This window comes from Ranitomeya imitator, chromosome 2 (genome assembly GCF_032444005.1).
Source record: "Ranitomeya imitator isolate aRanImi1 chromosome 2, aRanImi1.pri, whole genome shotgun sequence".
NCBI lineage: Eukaryota > Metazoa > Chordata > Amphibia > Anura > Dendrobatidae > Ranitomeya > Ranitomeya imitator.
Window position 1 is genome coordinate 301,382,077 of NC_091283.1, and position 21,335 is coordinate 301,403,411.

The 21,335-nt window shown below is 51.5% G+C and overlaps 1 long non-coding RNA gene and 1 pseudogene across 1 annotated transcript; one reads left to right on the forward strand and one right to left on the reverse strand.

Annotated features, from left to right (window-relative positions):
- Positions 1-15,911, reverse strand: part of LOC138663364 (zinc finger protein 585A-like) — a 90,039-nt pseudogene extending 74,128 nt beyond the window's left edge.
- LOC138663365 (uncharacterized) lies at positions 15,905-20,734 on the forward strand. The gene is made up of 2 exons (XR_011318176.1): positions 15,905-16,131; positions 19,614-20,734. It is a non-coding gene; the product is annotated as an uncharacterized lncRNA (long non-coding RNA).
- Positions 20,735-21,335: the final 601 nt, after the last annotated feature.

A 21,335-nucleotide genomic window follows, 5' to 3' on the forward strand; every position in this document is an offset into this window, starting at 1 on the left:
ACATACAGGGAACAAATACCGCTACACCATGGCCGGACAACATATTACCACCACATGGTGACTGAATATTAAAATACTGATCATTAACCCCTTCCCGACCTGTGACACAGCGTATGCGTCATGAAAGTCGGTGCCAATCCGACCTGTGACGCATATGCTGTGTCACAGAAAGATCGCGTCCCTGCAGATCGGGTGAAAGGGTTAACTCCCATTTCACCCGATCTGCAGGGACAGGGGGAGTGGTAGTTTAGCCCAGGGGGGGTGGCTTCACCCCCTCGTGGCTACGATCGCTCTGATTGGCTGTTGAAAGTGAAACTGCCAATCAGAGCGATTTGTAATATTTCACCCATTATAACGGGTGAAATATTACAATCCAGCCATGGCCGATGCTGCAATATCATCGGCCATGGCTGGAAATACTAGTGTGCCCCCACCCCACCGATCGCCCCCCCAGCCCCCCGATCTGGCCGGTACACTGCTCCGGCTCTCCTCCATCCAGTGCTCCGCTCCCCCCCGTGCTCTTGTCCGCTCACCCCGTGCTCCAATCACCCCCCCGTGCTCCAATCACCCCCCCTGCATTCAGATCCACCCCCCCGTGCTCCGTTCCACCCCCCCCATGCTCCGTTCCAGCCCCCCCGTGCTCCGTTCCACGCCCCCCGTGCTCCGATCCCCCCCCCCCGTGCTTCGATCCCCCCCGTGCTCCGATCCCCCCCCCACCCCATCATACTTACCGATCCAGCCGGGGTCCCGTCCGTCTTCTCCCTGGGCGCCGCCATCTTCCAAAATGGCGGGCGCATGCGCAGTGCGCCCGCCGAATCTGCCGGCAGGCAGATTCGTTCCAAAGTGCATTTTGATCACTGAGATATAATCTATCTCAGTGATCAAAATAAAAAAAATAATACATGACCCCCCCCCCCTTTGTCACCCCCATAGGTAGGGACAATAAAAAAATAAAGAAATTTTTTTTTTCCACTAATGTTAGAATAGGGTTAGGGTTAGGGGAAGGGTTAGGGGTAGGGTTAGGGCTAGGGGTAGGGCTAGGGGTAGGGCTAGGGTTAGGGCTAGGGTTAGGGCTAGGGCTAGGGTTAGGGGTAGGGTTAGGGTTTCGGTATGTGCACACGTATTCTGGTCCTCTGCGGATTTTTCCGCTGCGGATTTGATAAATCCGCAGTGCTAAACCGCTGCGGATTTATGGCGGATTTACCGCGTTTTTTTCTGCGCATTTCACTGCGGTTTTACAATTGCGATTTTCTATTTGAGCAGTTGTAAAACCGCTGCGGAATCCGCACAAAGAAGTGACATGCTGCGGAATGTAAACCGCTGCGTTTCCGTGCAGTTTTTCCGCAGCATGTGTACAGCGATTTTTGTTTCCCGTAGGTTTACATTGAACTGTAAACTCATGGGAAACTGCTGCGGATCTGCAGCGTTTTCCGCAGCGTGTGCACATACCTTTAGAATCAGGCTATGTTCACACGGTGCGGATTTGGCTGCGGATTGGCCGCTGCGGATTCACAGCAGTATTCCATCAGGTTTACAGTACCATGTAAACATATGAAAAACCAAATCCGCTGTGCCCATGGTGCAGAAAATACCGCGCGGAAACGCTGCGTTGTATTTTCCGCAGCATGTCAATTCTTTGTGCGGATTCCGCGGCTTTTTACACCTGTTCCTCAATAGGAATCCGCAGGTGAAATCCGCACAAAAAACACTGGAAATCCGCGGAAAATCCGCAGGTAAAACGCAGTGCCTTTTACCCGCGGATTTTTCAAAAATGGTGCGGAAATATCTCACACGAATCCGCAACGTGGGCACATAGCCTTAGGGTTAGGGTTGGAATTAGGGTTGTGGTTAGGGTTGTGATTAGCGTTATGGCTACAGTTGGGATTAGGGTTAGGGGTGTGGGGGGGTTAGTGTTGGAGGTAGAATTGAGGGGTTACCACTGTTTAGGCACATCAGGGGTCTCCAAACGCAACATGGCGCCACCATTGATTCCAGCCAATCTCGTATTCAAAAAGTCAAATGGTGCTCCCTCACTTCCGAGCCCTGAAGTGTGCCCAAACAGTGGTTTACCCCCACATATGGGGTATCAGTGTACTCAGGATAAACTGCGCAACAATTACTGGGGTCCAATTTCTCCTGTTACCCTTGTGAATCTAAAAAAATGCTTGCTAAAACATCATTTTTGAGGAAAGAAAAATTATTTTTTATTTTCACGGCTCTGCGTTGTAAACGTCTGTGAAGCACTTGGGGGTTCAAAGTGCTCACCACATATCTAGATAAGTTCCTTGGGGGGTCTAGTTTCTAAAATGGGGTCACTTGTGGGGGGTTTCTACTGTTTAGGCACACCAGGGGCTCTGCAAACGCAATGTGACGCCCGCAGACCATTCCATCAAAGTCTGCATTTCAAAAGTCACTACTTCCCTTCTGAGCCCCGACGTGTGCCCAAACAGTGGTTTACCCCCACACATGGGGTATCAGCGTACTCAGGAGAAACTGGACAACAACTTTTGGGGTCCAATTTCTCCTGTAACCCTTGGGAAAATAAAAAATTCTGGGCTAAATAATTATTTTTGAGGAAAGAAAACGTATTTATTATTTTCACGGCTCTGCATTATAAACTTCTATGAAGCACTTGGGGGTTAAAAGTGCTCACCACACATCTAGATTAGTTCCTTTGGGGGTCTAGTTTCCAAAATGGGGTCATTTCTGGGGTATCTCCAATGTTTAGGCACACAGGGGCTCTCCAAACGTGACATGGTGTCCGCTAATGATTGGAGCTAATTTTCCATTTAAAAAGCCAAATGGCGTGCCATCCCTTCCGAGCCCTGCCGTGCGCCCAAACAGTGGTTTACCCCCACATATGGGGTATCAGCGTACTCAGGACAAACTGGACAACAATATTTGGGGTCCAATTTCTCCTATTATCCTTGGCAAAATAGGAAATTCCAGGCTAAAAAATCATTTTTGAGGAAAGAAAAATTATTTTTTATTTTCATGGCTCTGCGTTATAAACTTCTGTGAAGCACCTTGGGGTTTAAAGTGCTCAATATGCATCTAGATAAGTTCCTTGGGGGGTCTAGTTTCCAAAATGGGGTCACTTGTGGGTGAGCTCCAATGTTTAGGCACACAGGGGCTCTCCAAACGCGACATGGTGTCCGCTAACAATTGGAGCTAATTTTCCATTCAAAAAGTCAAATGGCGCGCCTTCCCTTCCGAGCCCTGCCGTGTGCCCAAACAGTGGTTTACCCCCACATATGAGGTATCGGCGTACTCGGGAGAAATTGCCCAACAAATTTTATGATCCATTTTATCCTACTGCCCATGTGAAAATGAAAAAATTGAGGCGAAAATAATTTTTTTCATTTTTATAGATCAATTTGTGAAGCACCTAAGGGTTTAAAGTGCTCACTAGGCATCTAAATAAGTTCCTTGGGGGGTCTAGTTTCCAAAATGGGGTCACTTGTGGGGGAGCGCCAATGTTTAGGCACACAGGAGCTCTCCAAACGCGACATGGTGTCCGCTAACGATGGAAATAATTTTTCATTCAAAAAGTCAAATGGCGCTCCTTCCCTTCCGAGCCTTACCATGTGCCCAAACAGTGGTTTACCCCCACATATGAGGTATCGGCGTACTCAGGAGAAATTGCCCAACACATTTTAGGATCCATTTTATCCTGTTGCCACTATGCATCTAGATAAGTTCCTTGGGGCGTCTAGTTTCCAAAATGGGGTCACTTGTGGGGGAGCTCCAATTTTTAGGCACACGGGGGCTCTCCAAACGTGACATGGTGTCCGCTAAAGAGTGGAGCCAATTTTTGATTCAAAAAGTCAAATGGCGCTCCTTCCCTTCCAAGCCCTGCCGTGCGCCCAAACAGTGGTTTACCCCCACATATGAGGTATCAGCGTACTCAGGACAAATTGCACAACAACTTTCGTGGTTCAGTTTCTCCTTTTACCATTGGGAAAATAAAAAAATTGTTGCTAAAAGATAATTTTTGTGACTAAAAAGTTAAATGTTCATTTTTTCCTTCCATGTTGCTTCTGCTGCTGTGAAGCACCTGAAGGGTTAATAAACTTCTTGAATGTGGTTTTGAGTACCTTGAGGGGTGCAGTTTTTAGAATGGTGTCACTTTTGGGTATTTTCAGCCATATAGACCCCTCAAACTGACTTCAAATGTGAGGTGGTCCCTAAAAAAAATGGTTTTGTAAATTTCGTTGTAAAAATGACAAATCGCTGGTCAAATTTTAACCCTTATAACTTCCTAACAAAAAAAAATTTTGTTTCCAAAATTGTGCTGATGTAAAGTAAACATGTGGGAAATGTTATTTATTAACTATTTTGTGTCACATATCTCTCTGGTTTAACAGAATAAAAATTCAAAATGTGAAAAATGCGAAATTTTCAAAATTTTCGCCAAATTTCCGTTTTTATCACAAATAAACGCAGAATTTATTGACCTAAATTTACCACTAACATGAAGCCCAATATGTCACGAAAAAACAATCTCAGAACCGCTAGGATCCGTTGAAGCGTTCCTGAGTTATTACCTCATAAAGGGACACTGGTCAGAATTGCAAAAAATGGCAAGGTCATTAAGGTCAAAATAGGCTGGGTCATGAAGGGGTTAATAAAAAAAAAAAAAAATCGCAATACTATCACCAAAAGGGCCATTATACACAGGAGATCTGTACTAAGTATGCAGTGTCTTACAGCTAATACAGTGATCAGCGGTGACATTATACACAGGAGCTCTGTATATAGTCAGTGTAAAAGTAATATAGTGATCACTGGTGACATTGTACACAGGAGCTCTGTATATTGTGTCAGTGTAAAAGTAATTCAGTGATCACTGGTAACATTGTACACAGGACCGCTGTATATAGTATACAGTGTATAGTCTCAGTGTACAGGTAACACACTGACTCACCAGTGACGTCTCTAGGTGTATTTCTTCAGCTTCGCTTTTCATCTTAATCCAGCACAGACCACCATCACTTCTTCTAGCCAGGAGTCGTCTCTGCAGGAAATAACAGTTATCTAGAGCTCTGCTTGCAGAACACATTACTCAATTTTACTTAACATAGTGTCGCACTGCACAGTAACAGGACCCTCCCCCTCATTTAAAACAGTATACTCAAAAAATAAAATAAATACATCACTGCAGTAATAATATCCCTTAATTAGCCCCTATGGTAATAATATCCCCCAGCCTGGCCCCATGTATCTCATTCCTGGTTCCAGCCATACGTTTTCCCATTCTGCCCTCATGAGTATCCATCCTGCCCCATCTGTCCCCATGATCCTGCCCCATCTGTTCCCATGATCCTGCCCCATCTGTCCCCATGATCCTGCCCCATCTGTCCCCATGATCCTGCCCCATCTGTCCCCATGGTCCTGCCCCATCTGTCCCCATGGTCCTGCCCCATCTGTCCCCATGATCCTGCCCCATCTGTCCCCATGATCCTGCCCCATCTGTTCCCATGATCCTGCCCCATCTGTCCCCATGATCCTGCCCCATCTGTCACCATGATCCTGCCCCATCTGTCACCATGATCCTGCTCCATCTGTCCCCATGATTCTGCCCCATCTGTCCCCATGATCCTGCCCCATCTGTCCCATGATCCTACCGCCCCATCTGTCTCCATCATATCCATCCTGCACCATGATCCTGCCCCATCTGTCCCATGATCCTACCGCCCCATCTGTCTCCATCGTATCCATCCTGCACCATGATCCTGTCCCATCTGTCTCCATCCTGCCCCCGTGTCGCCCATCCTGCCCCCGTGTCTCACATTCTGCTGTCTCCCATCCTGTCCCCGTGTCTCCCATCCTGCCCCCTCTGTCTCACATTCTTCCCCGTGTCTCACATTCTGCCCCCGTGTCTCACATCCTGCCCCGTGTCTCATGCTGCCCCATGTCCCACATTCTTCCCGTGTTGTTTCCATTCCTTCTCCCTGTTTTCATTCTGCTTCTGTGTTGGGTCCATTCCTGCCCCGTGTTCATTCTGCCCCGTGTTCTTTTCATTCTGCCCCATTTTCATTCTGTCCCGTGTTTTTATTCTGCCCCCTGTTTTCATTTTGCCCCGTGTTTTCATTCTGCTCCGTGTTTTCTTCATTCTGCCCCCTGTGTTTTCATTCTGCTCCGTGTTTTCTTCATTCTGCCCCATGTTTTCTTCATTCTGCCCCCTGTGTTTTCATTCTGCCCCGTGTTTTCATTCTGCTCCGTGTTTTCATTCTGCTCCGTGTTTTCATTCTGCTCCGTGTTTTCTTCATTCTGCCCAATTTTCTTCATTCTGCCCCCTGTGTTTTCATTCTGTCCCCTGTGTTGTCATTCTTCCCACGTGTGTCTCCAATCTGCCCCGCGCTTGCCGCATTCAGTAAAAAAAAAAAAACAAAAAAAAAAAAACTGCTTTCTTCTTACCTGGCCGGGCTCCAGCGCCGACGTCCATCCCAGACATTTCAGCGCGGACTCACCGGCGAATGACAATGACGTCATACGAAGGTGACGTGCGCGCTGATGTCAGCTGCCAGCCTCCGATTGGCTGGCGGCTTTAACTATTGCCTGACGGGCCCGCAAAGCAATAGAACCTGCATCTCGGGGCCCGGCCCGATGAGACGGGGCCCCCTCTGCCCCATACGCCAGTCAGGGCAGTAATGCCCTGATGGCGGCCCTGGGTGTCTTATAGACACTTCTCCATTACTAAGCCATGGGCTTCATGTCACTTGACAATATAAAGGTGACATTAAAGGGAACCTGTCACCCCGTTTTTTGAGATTGAGATATAAATACTGTTAAATAGGGCCTGTGCTGTGCGTTACTATAGTGTATGAAGTGTACCCTGATTCCCCATGTATGCTGAGAAATACATTACCAAAGTCGCCGTTTTCGCCTGTCAATCAGGCTGGTCAGGTCGGATGGGCGTGTTCACAGCGCTCTTTTCTTCCCCAGCTTTCCGTTGGTGGCGTAGTGGTGTGCGCATGTCCAAGGTCCGGATTCCCTGCGCCCACGTGAAGACACAGCGCGCGATCTGCGCTGTCATCCCTTTCATCGGTGGGGGCGGCCATCTTCCTGGGGCCGCGCGTGCGCAGATGTAGTGCTCTGCTGCACGGGGCTTCAGGAAAATGGCTGCGGGATGCCGCGCGTGCGCAGAAGAGATCACGGCGGCCATTTTCCCAAAGCCGAGATGCAAACTCGGCTTTGGGAAAATGGCCGCCGTGATCTCTTCTGCGCACGCGCGGCATCCCGCGGCCATTTTCCTGAAGCCCCGTGCAGCAGAGCACTACATCTGCGCACGCGCGGCCCCAGGAAGATGGCCGCCCCCACCGATGAAAGGGATGACAGCGCAGATCGCGCGCTGTGTCTTCACGTGGGCGCAGGGAATCCGGACCTTGGACATGCGCACACCACTACGCCACCAACGGAAAGCTGGGGAAGAAAAGAGCGCTGTGAACACGCCCATCCGACCTGACCAGCCTGATTGACAGGCGAAAACGGCGACTTTGGTAATGTATTTCTCAGCATACATGGGGAATCAGGGTACACTACATACACTATAGTAACGCACAGCACAGGCCCTATTTAACAGTATTTATATCTCAATCTCAAAAAACGGGGTGACAGGTTCCCTTTAACCCCACAAATATTAACCCCAATTGCCACCGCTACAGGGCAAGTGGGAAGACCCAGGCAAAGCACCATAATTGGCGCATCTAATAGATGCGTCTTTTCTGGGCAGCTGTGGGCTGCTGTTTTTAGGCTGGAGGGGGCCTAAAGCAATGGCCCCTTTCCAGCATGAAAATACCAGCCCCAGCTGTGAGCTTTAGCGAGGTAGGTTGCCAAAAATGCAGGGGACCCCATGCCATTTTTGTTAATTTACTTATTTAAAAACAAACATAGCATGGGGACCCCAGTGTGAGGATATGGCCGCTTACTGAAGATAATAGGACAAATGGACGTAGAGCGGAGACCACAGCTCTAAGACATAAAGACTTTTTCCAGCACGGAGCACCGGTTAGGGTATGTGCACACATCAGGATTTCTTGAAGAAATTTTCCTTACAAAAAACGGACATTTCTGCCAGAAATCCGCATGCGTTTTTTCCCAAATGCATAGAGTAGCGGGAAAAACGCAGAAAATCCGCAAAATTAATGAACATGCTGCTTTTTTTACCGCAACGCTTTTGTTTCGGGGAAAAAAACGCATCATGTGCACAAAACATGCAAAATGCATTCTAAATGATAGGATGCATAATGTATGCGTTTTTCTGAGTTTTTATAGCGTTTTTACCGCGAAAAAACCTGAACGTGTGCACATACCCTTACATCAATATTATTGTACTTTGATAGATAATTTGCTTGATGTGTTTTATTAGTGATTTTCTTGCTTTATTTTATTAGTGATTTTCTTGCTCAGCAGTTCATGCTCAGGAATCAATGTTTCTATTCAGTGGCAGTCAGCAGAGGAAGACGAGCAGGCTAGAGTTTATGTGAACCTAAAGGTACCGTCACACTCAGCGACGCTGCAGCGATATAGACAACGAGCCGATCGCTGGAGCGTCGCTGTTTAGGTCGCTGTAGAGACGTCAAACACAGCAACTCCAGAACGATGCAGGAGCGATCCAGTGACGTAACGGCGACTCACTTATCGTTCTCGCTGGTTGTTAGCTCCATGTAAAAAATTGCAGGCATAGTTGCTTTTGCTGTCAAACATGACGATACACGCCGACCTGACGACGAAATAAAGTTCTGGACTTCTAGCTCTGACCAGCGATGGCACAGCGGGATCCTGATCGCTGCTGCATGTCAAACACAACGAGATCGCTATCCAGGACGCTGCAACGTCACGGATCGTTGTTGTTCTCGTTGTAAAGTTGCTGAGTGTGAAGGTACCTTAAAGGTACCTTTACACTAAACGATTTACCAACGATCACGACCAGCGATACGATCTGGCCGTGATCGTTGGTAAGTCGTTGTGTGGACTCTGGAGAGCTGTCACACAGACAGCTCTCCAGCGACAAACGATGCCGAAGTCCCCGGGTAACCAGGGTAAACATCGGGTTACTAAGCGCAGGGCCACGCTTAGTAACCCGAGGTTTACCCTGGTTACCATTGTAAATGTAAAAAAAAAAAAAACACATACTCACATTCCGATGTCTGTTACGTCCCCCGGCGTCCGCTTTCCTGCACTCCTCCTGCATCCTGTGTAAATGCCGGCTGTAAAGCAGAGCGGAGACGTCACCGCTGTGCTCTGCTTTACGGCCGGTCGGCGCTGACACAGGATGCAGGAGGAGTGCAGGAAAGCGGACGCCGGGGGACATGACAGACATCGGAATGGGAGTATGTGTTTTTTTTTTTTTTTACATTTACAATGGTAACCAGGGTAAACATCGGGTTACTAAGCGCAGCCCTGCGCTTAGTAACCCGATGTTTACCCTGGTTACCAGTGAAAACATCGCTGGATCGGCGTCACACATGCCGATCCAGCGATGACAGCGGGTGATCAGCGACCAAATAAAGGTCCTGATCATTCGCAGCGAGCAACGATCACCCAACAGGGGCCTGATCGTTGGTCGCTGTCAAGCATAACGATTTAGTTAACGATATCGTTGCTACGTCACAAAACGCAACGATATCGTTAACAAAATCGTTATGTGTGACGGTACCTTTAGGACAGACTCTATTAATCTCATTTGTATCAAGGTCTCGCTCCCATTGTACTCCCAAACCTAGGCCATTGTGTGGTTGGGGATAGTAGACTCAGGGGAGCCGTCACCACGGGAGGTCTCACATACAGTCCCAGCTGATGGAATATGCCTTGTTCTGTGAGCTAAAGGAAAATGTTCAAGGAGGTGGGAGAAAAAGACATAGGGTTGAATCAGGCAGTCGTTGGAGAGATTTCAATGGAAGAGGATCCAAGCTGGAATGGATGGATGATCTATGGAGCTTTGGAGATTGTTGGCTGGAGGGGTATCCATGAGCTACGGTCAGGATAGCCATCGTCTGGAGGAACATAGGCTGTGACTGCACACTATACCAGCTGGAGATACAAAATCTGTGGGCCAACCAAAAGTTGGGAGACAGTGGGCATCGCCTGTTATGGAGCCAGTGGAACTACTGATCTCAGATTGGGAACTTGTGGACTGAGGACATTGTGTGTTGGCCATCTACCTGGATTTGTTGCACAACCATGGATGCATGCAATAAAAAATAGTTGCATCGATAACTTGCCTAGGTGATTTTTTATAACCCACAACCTCAGATCTTCACACCCTCTATTCTTGATAACCAACCTTGCTGAAGCTGACAGCTGAGGGTTGTAGCCCCCAGCTGTGAGTTTTGCCTGGTTGGTCAAGAAAATAGGGGGGAACCCACACCGGGTTTTTCATTCATTTATTTGATTATATCGCAAGTGGCGGCTGAGTAATACCCCGATCATCCGCTCCTGCTGTCACTGTTATTAGCGGCAGCAAGTGTCAGATGATGGGAGTAAGAGTCCCAAAAGCCCCCACCTGCTGTCATCGTTCAGACTTTAATATAACTCTCATCATTCTCTTCTGCTCCTGCCGATCTCCGGAAGAGCAGGGAAGAACGATGAGAGGCGTCTTCAGCACCTGCAACCGAGGAAACAGCGCTTACAGTAGAGCTTCTTCCCAGGCGGCCGTCTGTGTGGTACTGAGGCAGCACACGGATGCCACAAGTGTGCCGCAAGTATTACACACACGGACATGGACATCTCTGGTATTGTTTTTTCCGGGACCGGAAATAAATGGAAGTGTGAAATCGGCCTAAGGGAGATCTCATGACACCTTCTCTCCATCTACCTGATGATCCTGAGGAACATTGGGATCTTCTTGCTTACAGTCCTGTGGAAGAGGAGGACAGGGACTTCTCTCTGGTGTTGTCCTCTTACTGGATAGATCTGGAGGAAACACATACAGGGACTGAGTTCATTGTTTACATACAGATAATTATAGGCTGTGTGTATTTAGTCCTGTCTATTACCTGGTGATGTGAGGGGCTGGGGAAGCTCCATCGTGACGTCCTTGTACAGATCTTTGTGTCCTTCTAAATACTCCCACTCCTCCATGGAGAAATAGACAGCGACATCCTGACACCTTATAGGAACCTGACACATACAATGATACCGTCATCCCCAGATCCCTTTGTAGTTTTACTGTATAATGTCCCAGCATTCCCAGCAGTGTCACCTCTCCAGTCAGCAGCTCAATCATCTTGTAGGTGAGTTCTAGGATCTTCTGGTCATTGATGTTCTCATGTATCAGGGGGTGAGGTGGAGGCCCCGTGATTGGGCTCAGGTGTCTTCCCCATCCCTCAGACACAGGATCCTGACAGTGTTCACTAGAGGTCTTCTTCACTACTGTGTAATCCTGGTTATGGAGAGACACATTAATAAATTTCACTACAGACATTTCCAGAGTCCTCACCTCTCCAGTTCTGTCCATCTGTTATTCCCATAGATAAGAATGATGTAATGTGACGTCATCAGAATCTCTCACCTCTCCAGTAAGCCGGAAGAGGATCTCTAGGGTGAGGTGTATTATCCTCTCCGCCATCTTGTCTCTGTCCATATCCATCCTTAATGGGTAAGTCAGGAAAATTCTCTTATATAGAAGATCTTCACTGAGAGGATCCGATATTGTAGAGACCTGAATGAGAAGAAGATGAGCCGATGTAACATCATAAAATCCTGTTTAATAATACAATTACTGGAGATAATAAGGGAAACATATGAGATTTATTATTTTACAGTATTTAATTTTCTTCTTTACATCTACTAATAAAACCTATATATTTAGGCCACAGACAACAAGCAGTTTATTCCTCGGAGTCGGCAGCTGAATACGTTTCTCATAGACTCATCTTCCATAACGCTAATTCTCGTCTCATTTACCGACACTGGAATCGGCATTAGCAATACTGCAGGAGATATTCATTACACGTGACAGGAGAACTAACTACTTCATGATGAGGACGACATCTCCATCTTCTACTACGGCTCTAGAAACAGATTTGTCCAGAGTCCGTCACTGACTCCATCACCACCGGCCGTCTATATGAAGGTTTCCCGTCTTCCCCGCACTGTAATCTTCTATCACGTTAGATCTCAGGTCTGATTCACACACATAAGTTTGAGGCTTTTATAAGAGACTAGATGGTGGCCCGATTCTAACGCATCGGGTATTCTAGAATATATATGTCCACGTAGTATATTGCCCAGCCACGTAGTATACAGCACAGAGCCACGCAGTATATTGGCCAGTCACGTAGTATATTGGCCAGCCACGTAGTATATTGCCCAGACACATAGTATATTGCCCAAACACATAGTATATTGCCCAGACACGTAGTATATTGCCCAGACACGTAGTATATTGCCCAGACACGTAGTATATTGCCCAGACACGTAGTATATTGCCCAGACACGTAGTATATTGCCCAGACACGTAGTATATTGCCCAGACACGTAGTATATTGCCCAGACACGTAGTATATTGCCCAGACACGTAGTATATTGCCCAGACACGTAGTATATTGCCCAGACACGTAGTATATTGCCCAGACACGTAGTATATTGCCCAGACACGTAGTATATTGCCCAGACACGTAGTATATTGCCCAGACACGTAGTATATTGCCCAGACACGTAGTATATTGCCCAGACACATAGTATATTGCCCAGACACATAGTATATTGCCCAGCCACGTAGTATATTGCCCAGCCACATAGTATATTGCCCAGCCACGTAGTATATTGTCCAGCCACGTAGTATATTGTCCAGCCACGTAGTATATTGCAGTGACATATTATATTGCCCAGTTACATAGTATACAGCACAGAGCCACGTAGTATATTGCCCAGACACGCAGTATATTGCCCAGCAACGTAGTATATTGTCCAGCCAAGTAGCATATTGCACAGTGACATATTATATTGCCCAGTTACGTAGTATACAGCAGAGCCACGTAGTATATTGCCCAGCCACGTAGTATATTGCCCAGCCAAGTAGTATATTGCCCAGCCACGTAGTATATAGCCAAGCCACGTAGTATATAGCCCAGCCACGTAGTATATTGCCCAGCTACGTAGTATATAGCCCAGCCACGTAGTATATAGCCCAGCCACGTAGTATATAGCCCAGCCACGTAGTATATTGCCCAGCCACGTAGTATATTGCCCAGCCACGTAGTATATTGCCCAGCCACGTAGTATATTGCCCAGCAACGTAGTATATTGCCCAGCAACGTAGTATATTGTCCAGCCACGTAGTATATTGCAGTGACATATTATATTGCCGTTACATAGTATACAGCACAGAGCCACGTAGTATATTGCCCAGACACGTAGTATATTGCCCAGACACGTAGTATATTGTCCAGACACGTAGTATATTGCCCAGTTACGTAGTATATTGCCCAGTCACGTAGTATATTGCCCAGTGACGTAGTATATTGCCCAGCCACGTACACGTAGTATATTGCCCAGACACATAGTATATTGCCCAGCCACGTACACGTAGTATATTGCCCAGACATATAGTATATTGCCCAGACACATAGTATATTGACCAGCCACGTAGTATATTGCCCAGCAACGTAGTATATTGCCCAGCAACGTAGTATATTGTCCAGCCACGTAGTATATTGCCCAGCGACGTAGTATATTGCCCAGCCACGTAGTATATAGCCCAGCCACGTAGTATATAGCCCAGCCACGTAGTATATTGCCCAGCAACGTAGTATATTGCCCAGCAACGTAGTATATTGTCCAGCAACGTAGTATATTGCACAGTGACATATTATATTGCCCAGTTACGAAGTATACAGCACAGAGCCACGTAGTATATTGCCCAGCTACTTAGTATATTTCCCAGTGAGGTAGTATATTGCCCAGCTACGTAGTATATTACCCAGCCACGTATGTCACAGGTTAAAAAATAAACATACTCACCTAACGATCCGAGGGCCCCTTGTAGTTTAACATACTCACCAATCTCGTCGCTGCTCCTCAGCATCCCATCTCTCCGCCTCCTGGGATCCAACGGCGCTGTGCCGATGGGCGCGCGGCTGCCGCCATCTTGCGTTCCAAGGATGCATTGCGAAATTACCCAGATGACAGCGGTGTCGCGAGACCGCTAGGTCTTCTGGGTAATTTCGCAATGCATCGCTGGGAAAGGAAGATGGCGGCAGGCGCGAGCGCCTCAGCGGACAACGGAGGGTGAGTATAGCAGGTTTTTTGTTTTTTTTACGATTTTTAACATTACTTTTTTTTACTATTGATGCCGCATAGTCAGCATCAATAGTAAAAGGTTGGGGACACACAGGGTTAATAGCGGCGGTAATGGAGTGCGTTACCCACGGCATAACGCGGTCCGTTACCGCCGGCATTAACCCTGTGTTAGCGGTGACTGGAGGGGAGTATGGAGCGGGCGCCGGGGACACTGACTGCGGGGAGCGGGGAGTATGGAGCGGAGCGCCGGGAACACTGGCTGCGGGGAGTATGGAGCGGAGTGCCGGGGACACTGACTGCGGGGAGTATGGAGCGGAGTGCCGGGGACACTGACTGCGGGGAGTATGGAGCGGAGTGCCGGGAACACTGGCTGCGGGGAGTATGGAGCGGAGTGCCGGGGACACTGACTGCGGGGAGTATGGAGCGGAGTGCCGGGGACACTGACTGCGGGGAGTATGGAGCGGAGTGCCGGGGACACTGGCTGCGGGGAGTATGGAGCGGAGTGCCGGGAACACTGGCTGCGGGGAGTATGGAGCGGAGTGCCGGGAACACTGGCTGCGGGGAGTATGGAGCGGAGTGCCGGGGACACTGACTGCGGGGAGTATGGAGCGGAGTGCCGGGGACACTGACTGCGGGGAGTATGGAGCGGAGTGCCGGGGACACTGGCTGCGGGGAGTATGGAGCGGAGTGCCGGGGACACTGACTGCGGGGAGTATGGAGCGGAGTGCCGGGGACACTGGCTGCGGGGAGTATGGAGCGGAGTGCCGGGAACACTGGCTGCGGGGAGTATGGAGCGGAGTGCCGGGGACACTGACTGCGGGGAGTATGGAGCGGAGTGCCGGGGACACTGACTGCGGGGAGTATGGAGCGGAGTGCCGGGGACACTGCGGGGAGTATGGAGCGGAGTGCCGGGGACACTGGCTGCGGGGAGTATGGAGCGGAGTGCCGGGGACACTGCGGGGAGTATGGAGCGGAGTGCCGGGGACACTGACTGCGGGGAGTATGGAGCGGAGCGCCGGGAACACTGACTGCGGGGAGTATATAGCGGAGCGCCAGGGACACTGCGGGGAGCATGGAGCGGGTACCGACCACTAACTGCGGGGAGTAAGGAGCGGGCATTTACTTCCGGACTGTGCCCGTCGCTGATTGGTCGTGGCTGTTTTGCGGCAACCCATCAGTGACTTGGTTTTCCATGATAGACAGAGGCCAGGACCAATAAATATCCGTGACAGAAGGACCGACAGACAGACGGAAGTACCCCTTAGACAATTATGTATATAGATTGTTGGTAAGAACAAGACAGGAGATATTAGATCTCCATGTAGTTTCTTTTTCTCGGGATATGATGGTTTTTCTTTGGTACTTTCCCCCCCATTAGAAGGGACACCTGTGGATATTGGGGTCTTTACCTGCTACAGCCCTGGTGGGATTTACTTGGTAAAGTGGAGGTTGTACAAATATCACCATCAATTACCCTCAGACTGAAGGAACATCGCTCCTCTATTCGGATCTATGGATCTAGGATGAAATCCACTGCGGCCCCTGCAAGAAAAGGAGGAGAAAGAGCAGAAGTTGGGGGAGACCACCGAGGCCACAGTAGCGTCTAGATTGGAGATGATTTCTTGAGTGTAGAGGCTAACTCCAAGTCGGCTAAGGGACCTCTGCTGACGTCGTGCCCATGTGACCGGAAGGGGCGGCGCTTCTTCCTCCATAGAGCAGACAGAGCAGACATGAGGAAGGGTAAATGCTAGAGTGTGTGGGCTCCTTCCAGGTGTGACGTCATTTCCGGGGGCGTGTCCTATCGGGAGGGGGCGTGTTTTCAGTCACATCATGAAGGCGGCAAAGCAGCATGATTATAGCTTGTGGACGGCATGGCACATGGAGGTTAGTGGTTTCAGGGTGAAAAAATGCTACTTGCTGCTCGCTATTGGGGGAGGCTCTGTGGTGGGCGACCTGCTTGTCTGTGTGGGGGGGGGCACCGCTGCTGCTGTGGTGGACTTTGTGTGGGGGGGGGGCACCGCTGCTGCTGCTGCTGTGGGGGACCCCTGTCGTGGTGAGAGGCACCGCTGCTGCTGTGGGGGACCCCCGTGGTGGGCTTTGTGGGGGGGCACCGCTGCGGCCGGCTGTTGTGGGGGGGGGGGGCCACCTCTGCTGCTGTGGGGGACCCCTGTGGTGGGCTTTGTGGGAGGGGCACCGCTGCAGCTGTGGGGGACCCCCGTGGTGGGCTTTGTGGGGGGGCACCGCTGCTGCTGTGGGGGACCCTTGTGGTGGGCTTTGTGGGGGGGGGGGGCACCGCTGCTGCCGGCCGGCTGTTGTGGGGGACCCCCGTGTTGGGGGGGGGGGGCACCGCTGCTGCTGTGGGGGACCCCTGTGGTAGGCTTTGTGGGGGGGGGGCACCGTGGGGGACCCCCGTTGTGGGCTTTGTGTGGGGGCACCGCTGCTGCTGTGGGGGACCACCGTGGGGGACCCCCGTTGTGGGCTTTGTGGGGGGGCACCGCTGCTGCTGTGGGGGACCCCCGTGGTTGGCTTTGTGGGAGGGGCACCGCTGCAGCTGTGGGGGACCCCCGTGGTGGGCTTTGTGGGGGGGCACCGCTGCTGCTGTGGGGGACCCTTGTGGTGGGCTTTGTGGGGGGGGGGGGGCACCGCTGCTGCCGGCCGGCTGTTGTGGGGGACCCCCGTGTTGGGGGGGGGGGGGCACCGCTGCTGCTGTGGGGGACCCCTGTGGTAGGCTTTGTGGGGGGGGGCACCGTGGGGGACCCCCGTTGTGGGCTTTGTGTGGGGGCACCGCTGCTGCTGTGGGGGACCACCGTGGGGGACCCCCGTTGTGGGCTTTGTGGGGGGGCACCGCTGCTGCTGTGGGGGACCCCCGTGGTTGGCTTTGTGGGGGGGGCACCGCTGCTGCTGTGGGGGACCCCCGTGGCGGGCTTTTTTGGGGGGGGTCACCGCTCTTGTTGTGGGGGACCCCTGTGGTGGGCTTTTTTGGGGGGGCACCGCTGCTGCTGGCTATTGTGGGGGACCCCTGTGGTGGGCTTTTGGGGGGGACCGCTGCTGTTGTGGGGGTCCCCCGTGGTGTGCTTTTTGAGGGGGGCACCGCTGCTGCTTGCTGTTGTGGGGGACCCCCGTGGTGGGCTTTTTTGGGGGGGGCACCGCTGCTGCTGGCTGTTGTGGGGGACCCCTGTGGTGGGCTTTTGGGGGGGACCGCTGCTGTTGTGGGGGACCACCGTGGTGGGCTCTTGGGGGGGCACCGCTGCTGGCTGTTGTGGGGGACCCCCGTGGTGGGCTTTTGGGGGGGACCGCTGCTGTTGTGGGGGACCCCCGTGGTGGGCTTTTATGGGGGGGCACCGCTGCTGCTGGCTGTTGTGGGGGACCCCGTGGTGGGCTTTTTGGGGGGCACCGCTGCGGCTGGCTGATGTGGGGAACCCCCGTGGTGGGCTTTTGGGGGGGCACCGCTGCTGCTGGATGTTGTGGGGGACCCCTGTGGTGGGCTTTTTGGGTGGGCACCGCTGGTGGTGGGCTGTGGGGGACCCCCGTGGTGGGCTTTCTGGGGGGGGGGCACCGCTGCTGCTGTGGGGGACCCCCGTGGTGGGCTTTTGGGGGGCACAGCTGCTGCTGTCGGGAACCCCTGTGGTGGGCTTTTTGGGGGGTGGCACCGCTGCTGTTGTGGGGGCTCCCTGTGGTGGGCTCTGGGGGGGGGCACCGCTGCTGCTGGCTGTTGTGGGGGACCCCTGTGGTGAGATTTTGGGGGGGACCTGCTGCTGGCTATTGTGGGGGACCCCTGTGGTGGGATGTTGTGGGGAGACCCCTGTGGTGATATTTGGGGGGGGGCACCTACTGCTGCTGGCTGTTGTGGACCCCCTGTGGTGGGCTGTTGTGGGGGGCACCTGCTGCTGCTGACTATTGTGGGGGACCCCTGTGGTTGGATTTTGGGGGGCACCTGCTGGCTGTTGGGGGGGGGGGGCCCTGTGGTGGGGTTTGGAGGTGACCTGCTTACGGGGTGGACCCCTTTTAGTGGGGGAGACCTGTGGTGGGGTTTGAGGGTGACATGCTTGTGGTTCGGTTTGGGGGTGTGTGACCTGTCTATTGGGGGGGGACCCCTGTTGTGGGATTTGAGGGCTATCTGCTTGTGGGATGTGGGGGGAGACCTGCTGCAGGCTATTGGGGGACCCCTGTGGTGGGATGTGGTGGTGACCTGCTTGTGGTGGGACGTGGGGAGGCGACCTGCCTGTGGTGGGACGTGTTGAGGCGACCTGCCTGTGGTGGGACGTGTTGAGGCGACCTGCCTGTGGTGGGACGTGTTGAGGCGACCTGCCTGTGGTGGGACGTGTTGAGGCGACCTGCCTGTGGTGGGACGTGTTGAGGCGACCTGCCTGTGGTGGGACGTGTTGAGGCGACCTGCCTGTGGTGGGACGTGTTGAGGCGACCTGCCTGTGGTGGGACGTGTTGAGGCGACCTGCCTGTGGTGGGACGTGTTGAGGCGACCTGCCTGTGGTGGGACGTGTTGAGGCGACCTGCCTGTGGTGGGACGTGTTGAGGCGACCTGCCTGTGGTGGGACGTGTTGAGGCGACCTGCCTGTGGTGGGACGTGTTGAGGCGACCTGCCACTTACGGAGGGATCCCCTTTATTGGGGGGCGACCTGCTTATGGGTTGGGTTTGGGGGGCTGATGAGGGCTTAGGCTGGGTGGAGTGGACGTCTGATAAGAGTTTAGGCTGGGTCGGGGGTGGACGTCCGATGGGGGGTTTGTGCTGGGTGGGGTGTCCGTGTCTGATGGGGGTGTGTGCTGGATGGGGGAGGTCCACGTCCTGTGGGGGTTTGGCCGTCTGGTGGGGGTTTATTATTGGGTGGGCATGGTGTACGATGGGAGTAATGCTTGGAGGAGGGGTGGACGTCCGATGGGGGTTTTTGCTGGGGGGTTAAGCTGGGGTGGCATCCGATTGGGGGGGGTGTCTGATGGGATTTATGGTTGGGGGCAGGGGGCGTCATATGAGGATTTACGCTTGTGGGAGGGAATGTCTGGTGGGCTTTGGGTTTAACCTTTGGGGTCCGCTGGTTAATGTGAGGTGGAGGTTTCTGACTGGGGGAGCGAGGTTATGCTGTGTGGCCTTCTGGTTGATGTGGGGGAGCTAATGCTTCATTGGGGTACACAAAAAAAAATGGGTGTATGCTGCTTATGCTATGCAAAAAAAAAATTTAGGTATTTCCTGTAGAGGAGGGTACACCACCAACTAGCACGAAGCTAATCCGTTTTAACTTAATGTCAGTAGGAGGAAGACATGGGTCTGGACCGCCCAGCCCAGTTTAGGCCTTAGGTTTTGGGAGGTTTTTTTATTAACGATTTTTCTTTTTAATTTTTTTTTTTCTTCCCAGATATGGCTTTTGAGGGCGACAGTGGAATTGTCACTCTAATCTCCCACCTAGAATTGTCACTACCATATCATCTGTGGTCTACAAGGCAAGGCCCTAACACATCAAGAGTGTTTGGGGCTCCCCAGAGGACCGTTCATGCCACGAATCGCCCTACCCTCTCGCCTCTCTGCGTCCAGGTTATTCCATGCCCATCTTCATCATCGCTCTGCGTAAAAGGATTTGTGATCTTAAGGACTGGTATATCCTACGAGGCAGTAAGGGGGCTACTTAAAAAAAAAACACAGGACAAATATGTCCTAGTTTTCCCCTGAGGCTCCTGTGACCTTGCTCTTAAAATATCCAGGCTTTGGTCTAGGCCTTCTCTGGTGGCCGGTCCACACCGCCAGCGCCCTGAACAATCATGCACGCCAACTTTCTAGTGCGTCCTACTCTGCGCCTATCAGTTTAAGAGTACTTCGCTTCTGCAACAGAGGACTAAAGTCTGCCTCCCAAGAGATCTGTTCAAATTTGGTTGTTTTGGAAATATTCTGTCCAAAAAAAAAAAACGACGGGACTACTCTGACCCGCCAGGAAAAGACAAGACCTTCCTTTAGGCCAGCTCCCTCTTGGCATCCATGAACCCACCAGCACTGGTCTGCTAGGCCTGGATCTAGCAGACTCTCTTCGACATGATGGGGCATTCCCACCTTGGATGTTTCTCAGGATCGGCTGCCGTGTCCTTCACAATTCAAGGCCGGTATTATGATCTCTGGTCCGGGACACCGAAACCTCAGACACCGGAGGCAGGCCTGAGGGGGGGGGGGGGGGGGGGGTGGCTTCAGAGCCGCATACCCTACCGACAGTCCTGCCCGCATGCACCAACAGCATATTACATTTTTACAATACTTTAGAAATGCATAAAATGAAACAAGCAAAGGCATACAATGAAACAAGGAAAGGCATAGTTTTTCTATGCAAAAAAAGGCAGTTTTATAAAATTTGAAATATTTCTATATCTAATGTTAAAATGATATTTATCCAGTATTTCTATAAGTAAAAGTCTGAGATTTCTGTGAGAAATGGTAATTGTTTACCTCTTAAACCAGTTCTGAATGTAAATAAAACATTGCTCTGATTAAGTCTCCACATTGTATTTGTCTTTCATTTCATGCGTAGGGCAGGACAAGCCCATGATGTATCTGTGTAAAGCTAGGTTCACATTGCGTTAATGGGTTAACGCTAACGGACTGCGTTGCACGGCGAAAATGTCGAAATTAACGCCGTGCAACGGGTCCGTTAGCGCACCCATTGACAGCAATGTTACTTTTAGCTGAAGTGCATCACTAGCGCATGCCATTTTCGGCACGCGCTAGCGATGTGCCGTTCTTTTGTGACGGACCTCGGACGCTGCTTGCAGCGTCCGAGGCCCGTTCCTCGCTACCGCAGATCGGGGATCTGCACTAGCGGGGAGGGTGAATGCCGACCCTCTAGAAACATTGCGTTAGCGCAATCCGCTAGCGCTATGCGCTTAACGGATTGCACTAACGCAATGTGAACCTAGCGTAAGACGTAAGGTGCTATAATAACAGCCTTGGGCTGGTTTCACACCAGCATTCGGCAGGGCTGCGGATGGCAGCCTTCTTCCTCCGTTAAGCCCCGCCCAATGCCGCACCTCTTCCTTCAGTTCCGCCTACGTCTGCATGCGTCCTGCATACCCAATCTTTAACATTGGGTACGCAGGCC